This window comes from Cibotium barometz, chromosome 4, assembly GCF_041138505.1.
Source record: "Cibotium barometz isolate CiBa-2024 chromosome 4, ASM4113850v1, whole genome shotgun sequence".
Lineage (NCBI taxonomy): Eukaryota > Viridiplantae > Streptophyta > Polypodiopsida > Cyatheales > Cibotiaceae > Cibotium > Cibotium barometz.
The window spans coordinates 60888377-60903446 of record NC_141049.1 but is presented as its reverse complement, the minus strand read 5'-3'; the positions used below and the strand labels follow the sequence as shown (position 1 = coordinate 60903446).

General features: G+C 38.8%; 1 pseudogene; it reads right to left on the bottom strand.

Moving 5' to 3' along the window:
* Positions 1-437: 437 nt before the first annotated feature.
* LOC147639457 (putative pectinesterase 53) lies at positions 438-14388 on the bottom strand (annotated as a pseudogene).
* Positions 14389-15070: the final 682 nt, after the last annotated feature.

The window sequence follows — 15070 nt, the reverse complement described above, 5'->3', positions numbered from 1 at the left end:
ATTATCAAGTGCATTGTTCAACAAGAACAGGGTCTATAACGTGCCAGCGCGATGATTGGGAACAAATGAAGGTTTTGTCCGATTGCATCTTTCATGCGGCTGCGGATATTTTCAAAATAGCCTATTGCTGCTAATGGGTTGGGCAGAATAATGTTAAACATTTGAGTTGCGTATCTGCAAATCTTTTAAAATAGGACGCAGCTATTGCACAGCCACTGGTAGTCTGGGTTGGGCATAATAATATTAGACATTTGAGTGGCATATCTGCAAATCTTTTACATTCAGTCTTTTAAGGAAACATGGAGGGTTGCGAGGAGGCTGCGAGTTGCGTAATTATCTTGCGGGGTGTTGGAGATATATGCGGATACAAGTACACATGTTATGGGATGGAAATTACGGCGATAGGATCAATATTGGATTTATTATAGCGTAGCTTATAGTGGCGGATCACGATTCACGATTGGAGCCATGACGCACCGTCGATGAAGCTGACGGTCTGGAAGGGGGCAGCCTGTGCGTCGGTGAGCTCGTGGGACCAGGCCACTCTGCCATTCTCATTAGCACCTGGCCCCGAGCACTTGTATTGCCCGTAGAACACAGTTCTGCACAAGAAATACACTAATCAGACGCACTCATAGCACCTAAGCTAATCATTTCTAACTGCAATTATTAGAAGCTCCTTTAGCGTCGTGAATTAAGCTAAATGGGCGCTGATGCTTTTCAAAAACTCACTGTTCTCTGCTGGGGACCCCAAAATTATTCCAGCCTTGCGGGATGATGATATCGGCAATATAGGTGTAGGAGAAGACGACCCGCGAGTAGGCCCCCCAAGCCCTACCCAGGTACACCATCCCAGAGCCTCCCACCGTGCACTGCACGAAAGAGAAGCCGGTGCTCTCCCCCGGACTCGACCGCCTCTGCGCCGTCAGCGAGCCTGGGTTCACAGACAACGCATGCAGCTGACAACTCTGCATCATCACAACCAAATCAACCAATACCTTTTTAAACCTGGGCACATGTAAACAAACGTTCCTCTTTGAGAAGAGAGTCGCTCACTACCAGGGGACGCCTCTACGGCTTTTCAAAAGTATAGGAGATGAAGCCCTCCATACTCGACTAGTTAACTATGCACATGAATTTCGATTTTGCAGCGTTAGAAAAAAAAAAACCATCCTGATTCCTTTCGTGTGATTTTCACTACTCTACTCAATTATTTTTTGGGGGTGTGGGGGGGGGGGGGCGCAACAGCGGAAATTTATTTAAGATTTTGATTTTGTTGGGCAAGTTTATACCTTTCCCATTGTGGAGCTAGACTGAACCGGAATACTCTTCTAAATATTACCCAATCAAGGAAACGAGTCACAAGATAGGACCAACTAGAGTGTCATTGGGTCACCCTAGATCTAGTAGCCTTGGGAGTTCAGTACTTAGCAACACCATATAGCATCTATGTTCAAGGAGTATTTTCAAAGACCTTGTTGTTCTCACTTAGTAAAACCCTAAATTCTACATGAATTCAAGGGACTTTTAAAGATTCCCCTACCTACAGGTTTTAAGATTTGTAATACACTCCTTCCAAGTAAACTAGTGACCAGTGACGTGTAGATTTTTCCACTTTCTAGAAATTTACTTCAAAACTTCAGAATTTTCTTGTATCTCCATAAGTAAACAAACCTCTTTTATTAAGGCTTGTCTTATATTATTTATATTTTTAGCACTTTCTCAATACAAATCTCCTCAGAATGGACTTTAAGTATATCTTTTAAAATGAAAATGCCCTTTTACACTATGTTATCTTTTAAAATGAAAATGCCCTTTTACACTATGTAATCTTTTAAAATGAAAATGCCCTTTTACACTATGTTATCTTTTAAAATGAAAATGCCCTTTTACACTATGTAATTTCATGGTAATGAAAAAACTCTTAAACTTTTTTGTTATTCATCATCATACTCCTTCCTCCCATCCCACCAAAGATAGCAATGCCTTGAAGCCTAGATTAGAGACTATAAAGGAGGGTGAGAGTTTTTATATACAAAAAACAACATAAGGGTGGAGAGTTAGGTGTACCATAAGCATTTGGTTGTCCCACCTCACTAATCAATAGAAGTGTGTAAAAGGCGCAATTAAGAGCCATAAAAGATATAATTCCAAGTGGAAAATAGCATTTTCTCACAAGTAAATTATATTCATAAGAAAATTTGAAAGAAGGTACTCTTTTGATATTTCAAAGGGAAGCTCCGTGTGATGTTTATATTAGCTTCAAGATGAAGGCTAAACTTCTTTTTCCACAAGGACAACTTTGATATGGTTTGTGGGATTTATTTGTGTCTCTAAATAATGTTCTAGGGTAAGTATGAAAAATTATACTATGTTGAATATGCATTTGGTTTTGGCTCTATTGTAGATGGTTCGATAGAGAATGTAGGTCATAGAATATTAAGTGTTGCATGATAGATTAGGAAGCCGTTCTGCTATTGGATAGTTAAGACCACTTAAGGTATGCTAGTCATTTCATTTTGGGTTATGTTGGGTAGACGAATCTCGACATGTTGGTAATTTGATGTAGCATGGGTTTGCCTTTTATGGGCATAGCCCTATTCTACACAACCAAAGACAACACCTAGTCTTTGGCAAGCATAAATTTTTTTCACCCTAATGGTAAAAACCTTTATCTTTCTAATTTAAAAGCATGTCTTACTAATTTTGAATAATAAAAACCTCCAAAAATCTAAGAATTTGGAACCTTCAACTCTAAAATTTGTAGGTTTTATTCAAACTTTAAAACTTAAAAGTACAAGATAGACTTTACCTTGTTTTTTTTTTTGGGTGCACGCTACACCTCAGTCGTGTGAGAAACCAAGACAAACAAAAGCTAGGAAAATGGAGAGAAATAATGGTAATTGGTGTGGGTCTGAGAATATAACTTATAAAAACATATACTTAAAAATCTCTTAAATTAACAAAATATTTAGATGTTACCATTTCTTTTTGATATCAAATCTCCATGTGCACGATACCTATGGGCTCAAGTTACCTGACCATCCTAGACCCCAAATTACTCTCACCACTATACAACATTTGTTTTTCCAAAAAAGATGATTGCAATAATCTTAATTACAGAGATCTTGGAGTCTTCAAAAAATCATCGACTGTTACAGTAATTATGAAAGCTCTTTCCTTTCGTGCATGAAAAGGTTTTTTTCTTCTTTTTATCTCGAGATCCCACACCATGAATAGCATGCAACACTAACTTTAGATGAGAGCACCCATGATGGTACTCCAAGAATAGGCACATTAATCCAAATAAGCATGCTCCTTCAACATTAGGCCTTCTTTTTGGGTATTGGTCATGGAAAAACTAGTCAACACACACTTTAGGCAAAAAGCAAAAGGCATGAAGTCAAAGACACTATGATTATTTGGATAATGTCTGGACAGTCTTCGAGTTCTATCAAGGACACTATTGGCTAAAGTTAGTGCGACATGCTATTCAACGTGTGGAAACTCAAGAAGTAAAACGAATGAAAATGTTTCCATGCACTAAGAGAACAAGACTCATAACTCCAAAATTCTATGATTTCTTGAATACTCCAGGATCTCTACGATTAAGATTATTGCAATCAACTAACTTTTAGAAACTCCAAAATTTCCAATGTATAGCTATTGAGATTGAGAGTGAGCTTGACCTCTAGGGTGATTGGGTGGTTTGAGCTCACAGTTACAATACTTACATGAGTTGTACTTATGTGCATCAGAGCCTTAATGGTGGTGATACTAGAAATTGAAGATAGAAGGTTTGAATCCAGATCTAGTGCAGATATGCATTGTTTTGGCATATGATTGTATGCATTCTTTGCAAGGACTTTCAAATTTGTTTTCGTCAAAAGGGGGGACATACTATGATGAAAATTAGGCAATAATGGGCTTGGGTGGGTTTAATCACGAGACAAACCCACTTAATGAGGCTTTATAACCACTATCACTTTCCAACATGCAAGGGTACTTTTCACTGCATAGAACAAGCCCTCAAAAAAATTTAAATTAATGGCAAACATTTTTGAGTCATCTGGAAATCACCAATGAGGGAATGATCTGGAAAAGAGTGAAAGGCACAATACATACACCACCATGGAATCACAATTCATTAATAAAGGCCTATTAGCATAAGACTTTGACTTGATCATAATTACTATTAACACGTGCATCTTTACCTGATAATTATGATTAGTACTATATCTGTTACCTGATAAAGAGATTGACCATCACCAAAGATGAAGTCAATGCTTCCCTGAATGTAGCAATTCTGGAAGTAGTGTCGGCCGTGGTCATCATACAGAGTGTCTTGAGCTCCGAGGAAGTTGCACTGATAGAAGGCGGCCTTGTCTCCTGAGATCCTAAAGGCCACGGCTTGCCTCCCCATAGCTCCAGGTGGTGGAGCAGGGGCCGAATTCTACCATTCATTTGAACCGTTGATTAAGCTCCATATACTCTAAGTAGAAATATTTCACTAGGGGTTTAAATGAGAGTTCAATAATGTTGAGCAAATATAACCTATGGTTTTAAAAAATATTATCATGGAAACCGTGTGTAAATATATATACTCATGGGATGGGACTATGAATTTGAGTTACAATAAGTAGCACCTAGAAGGTGATGCCTTTGGCAATGAAACCGTATGAGTTCACCCCCACTGTAGCAGTGTCTTGCGTGCTACCCGCATTAGCTTGAGTCTCATCATGTGTTATCGTCGTCACACCGCTCCCAGCACCTTGGAATGTTATGTAAGGTTTGTTTTGGGGAACAAGAACCTTCTCCCTATCAAAAAGAAAGGGAGAATGAGAAAAATAAGTTAAACGAATCAATATTACAGCTCACGATCCTCAAAACAATCAAACAAATGCATCTTTTATTCCAATTACATAGTTAAAAACTCCACAGCTTGTTCCAATCAACCCTCTAGCTACAAATATCGATAGTTAAGATCCGTTATATTTCTTGCTCTAGTTACATAATCAAAAACTCAAGAGCATGTGCCAAATAAGCCTCTACATTACAACAATCAATAGATAACATCACAATGAATCCCAACAATCAATAGATAACATCACAATGAGTCCCAATTTATAGGTATAGAGGGTGGGGGGGGGGATAGGCTAGAGTATGTGCGAGTCAACTGGGAGCGTGAGTTCAAAGCTCAACCATCCAAATAAAGTGTGAGGTTTAATTTAAAATCTTCGCGATAAAAATCTTCTTTACATGTATTTTGCTTAACCATTTCAATAAGTCCTTCCTTCAAAATTATGATCTCATTTTCACCGAGCTTAAGTGATATAATGTTATTTGGATTAGACAACGAGCTCCTTAACGGTGGCATCATCCATCCACGCTTATCGTGGGATAAAGTTTGTATCCCTAGAATTATAAGCTATGTACTGCCCAATATACACATCAGCAAGTGCTACAACTGAAAACCCAGAAGTGTGTGAGCCTTACTGATAGACGCCGGCAGCAATCTGGATTACAACACGTTGAGAGTTCTGGGTAGGCACGGAATCTACCGCAGCCTGGATAGAGGTGAACTGTGCACCCCCACTCGTGCCAACGGTGATCACAGAGCCCCCTGATCCCAGCTCGCTAGCTTGGAACCAACTACTCGGGGACGCGCCGCCTGCAGTACTAGTAGCAGCTGCGGCATGAGTAGCTGACCTCTCACCCACCCTTTTTAACCCACTCTAGAAAATCCTTCTCTTTTTCTTTCATCAATGTAGAAGGCCCTTCATTAATAGTACTGTTGCCGGAAGACGTACCGGCCAGTGCTCTGCTTCTATATGCCTCTCCTAAATGCAGCAAGCATACGACTAGAATCAGGAATGTTGGCAGAAGCATAGACACTCTAGTACTGCTGCCGCACTGCAAGCCCATTGCTCTAAAGAGAACCCGGCTACTACTACTACTGCACAAAGTACAACACTAGTGCACACTCTCTGCAAACTCGTGCAAGCATGCCAAGGTTTTAAAGGCCCAGCGCCCATGTCCATGACGTACATTTTCCCCTCCCTTTTGTTTGGAAAGAAATTTAAAATTCATGAACAGCTAGATAGAATTTACTGGCTTGAGCCTTGTAGGTCAATTTTACTAAAAAAAAATTTTGGTTTTTGAATGGCGCATACCTGAAACCTTTCCTTTAAAATCTTTACGTGTGTGTGTCTCTCTGTCTCTCGGCGGTCATCATCGATTACCTGTCGGTGAAGGTCGACGCTGTCGCTTGCAGGGTTGGCAAAATGTTACCGTCACCCGTGTTAGCGCGGGTTGATAACCCTCACACCCCCAAAAAAACCAAATCATGCTAGCTGTCTTTTGGCGGACCAAGTCACCTTCCTAGACCATTTTCTGTATAATAGCATCATAGAAGAGGTTTTTTTTTAGAAAATAAAATTTGAAGAGATTTTAAGAATCATAGAAAATAATAGCCAACTCCAACACCATTTAATTAGAGTAAACTTTTGAATTAAAAGCCTTTAAATATAACACTAAAATAAGCAGCTCCATAGCAGGTATTTTTTATCATAGAAAAGTGAATAAAAACCAGCACCATTGGATCATTCAAGATGTTGACTAAACCATGATGAGTGACTGTTAGAAACACCTAACCCTTCACAATGTGCAAAAAGGCAAGACCTCATATCTTGACATCCCAAGCATGAGAACAATTACACGGCTTGACTTGACCATGTCACATATGGATTTTTTTTTTGGGAACATAAAATATTTATATTAAAAAATTTAAAGCAGTCAACAAGCTGCATAGTTGATACAGTATAACAATGAGTGAGTTTGGACCTTTTGAAATTGGCAAAAGATGTGGCTCTTTTTGGGTCGGTCACATGAGATGCATTTAGTCAAACGTAGGAGATTGGCAAAAGATGAGCAGGTCGGTGACTCGTGTTATGAACAGCAAACTGCTCCTGATGTGGACAAATTGTAAAGTGAGTAGCAGCCTCCTCAATCATTCCTCAAATCCAACTTGCGCTACATCCAGATTATGCATTGCCACATCATCGTAGGGCTACACACACTGTCGCCATTAGCCTTCGTCTGGCTCTCTTTTCGTTCGGGGCATCTTAACTAACTTGCGTCCCATTTGAGGAGCCTTCTTTCTCATAAGCAAAAGCAGCAGCAGCAGCATCAGAACATGACAGGAAATCCCTCTCGTGCGGACGGAACTATTGGCACGAAATCCCTGTCGTGAACCAAATTAATCCGTCCACGCCATCAAATTTCAAGACGAGTACTCTTCTTCGGGTCCCAAGGCTTGCAAATCAGAAAGATACATGAGCACCAATTATATTATTTCTTTGTTTTTCCGCTAATGAGCACGGAGTCTGCTGTCTCAAGAAGTGCATGGGAATGCTCCAACTAAATGCTACATCTTCTCGGTAAGTCAAGGTAACACTAAACTTATGATGCAACACATAAACACGAAAAAGACACCCCCTCCACCCGCCCCATAAGTCAACAATACCCCCCCCCCCCCCCCCCCCTCCCCAAAAAAAATAAAAATAAAAAAACTCTCTCTTAGACCTCAACAATTTAAGATTTTTTGTGTATAACTATTTCACATCCTTCTAGTGAGATTGTAAAAGAGATTCAACCAGAATTGCCTTTTAGGTTGCAAACACTTCAAACTCTCTAAAGTTGTCTATTAAAACATATTTTGACTAGATAAGTCTATCTAGGTAGGTCACCCTTTTATTGGTAACAAATTGACGTGACCTGATTTGGAGGACCACCCGTGCGCACCTATGTCGACATAAGGACATTGGTTGTACTAGTCAGCTTACAAGGATTTGAGTTGTTTTCTCCTACAAAAGCATTTCAAACCAATCTAACTAAGGTGGAGCCTTTATAGCGTGGGGGTTTCAAAAGCTAGTGTATGCCTAGATAAAGTCTATCTAGGTAGGTCAACCTTTCACTGGTTGCAAATTGACATGACTTGATTTGGAGAACCACCCATGCGTGCCTCTGTGTCAACATAAGGACATTGGTTGTATTAGTCAGCTTACAAGGCTTTGAGTTGTTTTCTCCTACAAAAGCATTTCAAGCCAATCTAACTAAGGTGGAGCCTTTATGGCATGGGGGTTTCAAAAGCTAATGCATGCCTTTGGTAAATTTATGTTGTCATTTTTCTAAAAGTAAGTGTTTACGTTTCTCCTTCTTAAATAAAGGATTCGATGCGCATGATGTAATGAATCATTTACTCTATCATAAGAGATCCTATCAGCCATCTAAGTATAATCGGCCATCTTTTTGTTTTTTAGTATAATCTGCAAGTCTCTAACACACCAAACCTTAACCACCTGCCCACCATATTAACATCTAAGTGTATACCTCAATTACACTGCATCATTGTCATCACTAAAGGTAATGGAGCCAAGAAATAATTGACCTCTCAACCAAAACCTCAATGCAACTCACTATTTTTTTTTAAAAGATGAGATGATGCTAAAAGAAAAGTATGTGGGTGAGGCCTAAAAAGCAACTTCAATCATGATGTCTTTGATCATTTCCTAATGTGCCAAATATCCAATGCTATGATGGAGAGAACCTATGTATGGAAAAGTGCTTAATGATGTGCATAGAATCATATACAAAAATTGTATCAAAGCTCAACAACACCACTTTTTAAATCCTATTATATGTAAGAAAATAATGTAAGGCTAAATGATATCAAAATAGCCCAATGATACCTAATTCGTGTTAAGGGCATGAAATAATTAATGTGAAATTTTAGATGTATATTCATGAGTTGAGAAAACTATTTAGATTCGTGCATGTACTAAAACAAATCATTCTTCATATATGGCTTAGACAATAAATTTGAAGTATCACTTTTGTAAAATATATCCAAATATAATGTGAAACCCTTTCTCCTCTTACATATATTTTAACATTTATAAAATAGTTAAAATATAACCTTTCTAATTGATTTTTATTGTTTAAATGCAAATATCAATTTGGTACACTTGTATTGTTTGTGGGGGACAACCCCAAGGTTGTATAGCAAGCTCTTTGCCAAATAGGGTGTATTTATTGGAAAGATAGTGGGTGCTCACTATTAAGCAAGGTTTAGCAAGCAAGCATAATACTTGCATTTTCATCATCAAAAGGCTTTTTTTTTAATGCACAAACTTGGAGGCACAAAATCTTAACGAAGAAGAACAAGTGACACAATAAGAGGATAGTTGTTTGTAGAATCTTACATGACTTGTTAATGCATGGGTATAGCATAAAAAATACTATCATTAACAATAAAGCTAATATTCTTGCTTATATGAATGCTAGCATTGTTGCTATTGTGCTTCATCTTTACACTTTACTTCTCTCTTGCTTATATGAATGCTAGCATTGTTGCTATTGTGGTTCATCTTTACACTTAACTTCTCTCTCTCTCTCTCTCTCTCTCTCTCTCTCTCTCTCTCATGTTATAAGCATCATTATTAGATATCAATGCTTCACACTCATAATAAATGTGATGCCAAACCAAGTCACTAGTTAGATCACGTTATGAGAAATAGCCATGGTTTAGTAGAGTGGATACCCATCACACAAGTATGTAGATAGGATAGTGGCATAGAGAGGCTAGACAATTTGCACGAGGCTTAGAGAGGTTTGGCACACTATCAAAAAATATATATTCATTTCAATAGGAAAGAAATGAACTACGAAAGAGCCTCATAAGAAATGGGTTACTGAGCTAAAGCCTAAAAAAGGGGAGGTGGTCCCTTACAAATTGGCATATGTCACATATTATTTAGGTGATCTTATCCTCCTACTTTTCCCCCTAGTTTCCCTCTACTCTACCCACCTTTAGCCCCACCACCTAGACACCCTCCCCCCTCTTTTTTTTTAAAAAAAAATCTAACTACCCTAAAAAATCACTCACATGCCTACCTATACCTAAAAGAAGTTTTTTAATATCTAAATTCATATTTAAAGCTTCATACTCACTCACTTATTTGCTTTTAAATACTTGGACCACAAAAAATCATCATCATGTCCATTAAACAATAAAATTGGCTTTTTTGTTTCTCTAAAACCTTGTATATAACAACCCTTCTAAAATATCTCCCATATCGACCTATGATTAAAAAAATATTTCTTTTATCTCTAAAATAATCAAACTAGATTATATAAATCACTATTTCCTTTATTTTCAATAGAAATGGACCAGCATATTACCATAGTGTATAGAAAGTGATGGAAAAAAATTGGGTTAGTGCAGATCTATACCTAGTTGGGAGCTCATTGTGGAAGTGGTTTTTCCAATTCCCCTTGTAGGTGACCTTGCTTGACTCTAGCAAGGAGGGAGTGGTTGCATCAATTATATATGTATGTCCACATCTTGTGTGTCCTAAAACTTAGGGGGGAAATGAGCTATGGCCTAGATATATTATCTCCACTCCATCTTTGTTGGGCTTAAATGTTCTTGCAAATAGTTACCTTCTTTCATTTTTGGACCAAAGAATTTTTGCTTTAAGAACTCCATGGCCTCAATGCATCTAGCCTTCAGCACATGTGCTAGGCTATGATGCTAATGATCTCCCATGCAATGTCCAATCTCTATGTTGGAGGTACGTAACCTGACTCTAGTATGTCCTGAAGATAACACTATCCCACTCCCTAGGTCTGCATGATACTAGAAATGTAATCTCACATGCACTATCCAATATCTATGCTAGAGGTATGTAGTCTAACTCTAACATATTCTGAAGATGACATTGTCAATCCACTCCTTGGTTAACCTACATGATCATATCTCTGTCATTCCCTTCTAGGTGCATGATTGCTACTCTCACCTATGGTAAGTTTTAGTTACATAATGTCATCACCCCCACTTTAGTGCTAACATGGCTACTTAAGGTAGTAAGGTGTGCTGGAAACAATACAAGTGAAATGAGATGGGTGTCTACTCATATGATGACCCCCTTTTTATAACATATAGGCTAAGAACTAGGCTTGGGTAGTGAGGTTTGTTAATGTAGCTCTTTACAAGAGTCTGTTGTTATTGGGAATCTCCTCGTTGCTTGATGAAGACTTCATGTAGTTGGTTTCTTAGTTCTTGAATCAACATTCCTCTTCTTTGTATCCCAGCTTCTTCTAATGGTCACACTTTAGCTTGTGCTTGTGTTTTCATTCACTTTGGATAGTGTCTCATCCTTCCACAATGAAAGAATTTCTCTTTTATTGGTTGAAGAGTGCATGTTGCACAGTTGTGTTTCCTTGCTTAAGCTCCTTTTCTTCTTGAGGAAGAGAGGAGACACATCCTTCAAAGGTTGGTTCTGGCAATTTTTTTGGTTTAGTCACCAATGCATTGTACTCTTCTGGCATTCTTTTTAAGAGAATGGCTAGTGCATCCTTATCTCCTATCTTGGCACCTATGCCAACTAGTTGTGTTATTATGCTTTTCGTCTTGCTAACAAATTGTGCTAGTGACTCACTGAAATTCATTTCTAGCCCATAAAAATTATTTCTTGATTTTTTTGCTTTAGCTCCAACATGCACCTTTGGAATTATCCTTGTGATCAATGTGGTGAATGAGATTAGGCCCCAAATGTAACCCAATAAGTGACAATGCTTGCTCATCTTTCTCTACCCACTCATCAATTTTGTTATTAGGTGCATCTTCCTTAACCATCTTCCATACCTTTTTGTGCATTAACAAATACATTTATGTAGCCCCAAGTGTGAAACCCTTCCTTCTCAACATGACTTGTTGTGTTCGTTTTGCCATTTTGAGATGGTCTTAAGGAGTAATACTCTCCGACGTGTCTATGCCTCTTCCAAGATTTGGCATGCAAAATAGGCTTTGATTTGCAATGATTTTCTTCACACTTGATGCAATAAGACAAATGCGCAATACAAGGATAATAAGAAAAATATTTTTTATTTTGTGGTGTTGAAAACGCTAGTGCAAGATTAGTAATGCTTAGTAGATAGATCTGATCCCTAAGATATGAGATTTCTTTGCTTTTCCGGGACCTTTCAACACGCCCAAAGTGTAATGTGATATGCTTCGATGCTTAGCACATCCAAATGCACCCTCTCCTTTTCAATTTTGGCCTTAATTAAGCCTGATTGTTACTACTTTTAGCTTGATTATTACTAATTTTACCTTAATGAGCTTAAGTACCGTCTTAATATGGTGATTAAGAGGGCTAAGAGATGGAGGCTAAATTTGAGCTTACCAATGAAGTTTTTGAAGGGGAATTTTCCTTAGCAATATTGTTCTTAGTGAGGAAAAGTGTCCTATGTAGAGAGAATTAGCTCAAAACCTCAAAAACTAGTGCAATTCGTCAATTTCTCCCATCTGCTTTTTTGCTTTCCTAGCTTGCTTACTAAACTAAAAGCTTCAAGCATTGGTTTGTGAGTAGCTCATGGCATTGCTAACCCACACCTAAAAGGATTTGGATTGAGTGTCAATCAGGAGGTTGAATGGTTAAAGTAACCAATCGGCACTGTAATCTGAAAATCATGACATGGAGAGCAAATTAGATGGCTTCCTTTGGTGATCTTTTACACCTAGAGATGTAAAGAAAGTGGCTAAGAGAGCTTGGCTAATCATGAAGAGAATCAGGAGAATGGAGTTCACTAATTTTGGGCCATAAGGGGAATGAGAAGATAAGGTTGGATGAAGTTGAGATTAGTGAGTTGAATGAAATGATTGTTGCTAATAAAGTTGAAATAAATGACCTAAGCTCAAAATGGAGGGGCTCATGAGGAGAGGGGAGTCTCTGATACCATGTTGAAAAAAACAACACCTCAAGATAAGGCTATGGGAGCTGTTACTCGATGCAAAACCCTAAGCTAAGGTGGATGATGCCTGAGTGCACTCATAATGATGAGAAGATAAACTAATTAAGCTTTAGACTCAAGTTCAGTCAAGTTACAAGATTGAGACTTATACTCATAGGAAGATTTGATAGCTTGCGTGATTTGATTGCTTGAAAGTGATGCCTTTTATATGAGGTAGATCCATCTTAGCTTGCGTGATTTGATTGATTGAAAGTGACCCCTTTTATATGAGGTGGGTACATCTTAGCTATGACTTGATGCAAAACCCTAAGCTAAGGTGGATGATGCCTAAGTGCACTCATAATGATGAGAAGATGAACTAATTAAGCTTTAGACTCAAGTTTAGTCAGGTTACAAGATTGAGACTTATACTCATAGAAATATTTGAGAGCTTGTGTGATTTGATTGCTTGACACCTTTTATATGAGGTGGGTACATCTTAGCTTAAATTGCTAGCTCATATGGGATAATTCTTGCTTGCCCATGTGGCAACTTGCTCTTACACTCATTCCCTACCTTCCTTGTGCTCCATGGCACCATCTTTCTCAACAGATTGTTGTAGAGAGGCATGGTTGAGTGCAAGGTTTCGTTGATGTTCTTCTCTTTTACTTAATCCCCTAAGGTCTCGGGTTCTTATTAAGCCAATGAGCACATTTACTTGCGTAGATGTAAGGGGTACATGACTATTCTTGAGGCCTAATCAATTTGGCATGCCCCATCCATCCTTGTCCTAGGATTCATGTATGGTTTCTATAAGCATCACATAAAACTACCCTACAAGGGATTATTTCTAATGTGAAATAGTGGCTTAAATGGTTCTATTACTGAGACTAGTTTGCAAGGAGCACTACAAGGAAATGATGCAGAATGGTCAAGATTGCAGTTAGCTACACCATTATGCCTGTTGTTGTTGGTAAGAGTACTTGTCGAATTGTACTCAGAATTGAGAGAAAACCTACATTTTACATTAAGTCAAAAAGATAATTACATTTTTCATGATTGCATGCCGATATTGATCCAAGGCATGGATAACAACACTTTATAGATAGCAACACTTGGCTAGTACCGCACTACTCGTCACCAAGTGAGGGCTGAGGCATATCCTATATTAATGCATGCATAAGAAGAAATTAGTATTCAATGCAAACATGCCAATAAAAATGAGTAGATGGATGCAACTAGCAGTAGGATGCTTATTGTATTCGTGGCTCGCTATTGCTCCCCAATTGATAGGCATACCCTCAGACTCCAATTGCTGAAGTAGTGCTTGTGCCAAACCTGTAGCCATATCTCCTCCTGTGGAAATGGAGAATGACCTACCACGCTCTCCTACATCAACAACCAACACAAGGTTTAGGGCATGCAACCAATGCACACCATAGACAATGAATGAAAGAGATTTGCAAAAAAACCTACAACAACCAACCAACACAAGGTTTAGGCATACCCTCAGACTCCAATTGCTCCCTAATTGATAGGCATACCCTCAGACTCCAATTGCTGAAGCAGTGCTTGTGCCAAACCTGTAGCCATATCTCCTCCTGTGGAAATGGAGAATGACCTACCACGCTCTCCTACATCAAAAACCAACACAAGGTTTAGGGCATGCAACCAATGCACACCATAGACAACGAATGAAAGAGATTTGCAAAAAAACCTACAACAACCAACCAACACAAGGTTTAGGGCATGCAACCAATGCACACCATAGACAACGAATGAAAGAGATTTGCAAAAAAACCTACAAAGTAATCACGTAGAAGGACTCATAGCCTCCAATACTAAGGTGTGACCAGCCTACACTCTCCATCCAAGCCTGTGCGGCTACCCTTTACTGGTTGTACCTGTCAGAAGGCGTGGCGTGTCTCTATACTCGGCCTAGATCACCCACCACTCCTCATCTCGAGACAAGTAGGTTTTGGCTCCCCTACTACAATTGGATTGCATTGGCAGTGACTGCTTCCCACGTCGTAAGACCTCTAATGACTAGGCCATTGTATATGTCCTCGTGACGCAATCCTCGAATGAATCTATCAAGCAGTTGGTTGTTATTGAAGCGCTCATCAGGAGTGCAGTGAGAATTTAGATGCTTTAATCGATTAATAAAGTCTCTCACTGACTCCCCTTCCTCACGTTTGGCTTTTTGGAGTTGAGATGCTACTCCCCAAAGCACACCCTCACGTATGTATTCCTTCAAGAACAATCTCTTGAGAGT